This window comes from Phalaenopsis equestris, unplaced genomic scaffold (genome assembly GCF_001263595.1).
Source record: "Phalaenopsis equestris unplaced genomic scaffold, ASM126359v1 Scaffold000002, whole genome shotgun sequence".
Classification (NCBI taxonomy): domain Eukaryota; kingdom Viridiplantae; phylum Streptophyta; class Magnoliopsida; order Asparagales; family Orchidaceae; genus Phalaenopsis; species Phalaenopsis equestris.
Window position 1 is genome coordinate 40,816,980 of NW_018164444.1, and position 728 is coordinate 40,817,707.

A 728-nucleotide genomic window follows, 5' to 3' on the forward strand; every position below is an offset into this window, starting at 1 on the left:
TTATTTCTTGTGGATGAGGACACTTGTGAGGGCTGAATTGTGAGCCACCTCTGATGCAGTTGAGGTCAGGCGGGAAAAAGAAGTCACTGCTTGGACAACCAAGAAGAAAGCCAAGGTTGAGGCCGAGGCTAAGGCCAAGGCAAAAAGAAACCTTTGTGTATGAAGTTGTTGCGACAGGAGGGAGGCTGAGCAGAGGTCACAACGGAGCAGTCAATTTAGTAGGTAAGGGTTTTCTCTTTTCTATTTATGCAACCACAGTAGTGATCCAGAAAATTTCGACATGTGAACTGATTATCATTGCCAGAAAGTGTGAGACCCATGCTAACTTTGATACATATCTTCTAGATGTAGCTCCATCTGGTCGAAGAGAAGTTGATGGCCATCTGGTTGTCCCAAGGAGGGTGCTTATGAAGAGGAATCTTTAGAGGAAGATGTGAGAGTACGACCGACTTCACCTCGCCAAGATGCTTCATTCCTTGACTTGTATATTAAGAGTGAGGCTAGTCAGCCTACCTTTCATGCAAAGATTGAGTCTGAAATCGGTTCAGAGATGGGTTCTCCATAGGGAGTGCAGCATTGTGAGGGAAAAGAACCGGTCGCAGAGTCAACTCCTCCTCCCCCTCCGTCATACCAGAAGAAGTGGAATGGTTCCCCTGGTAGCTGGGTTCCCTGCCAGGGTCCGGAGACCAAGATCTAGAACTCTTTGAAGGCCAATTCACAACTATTGA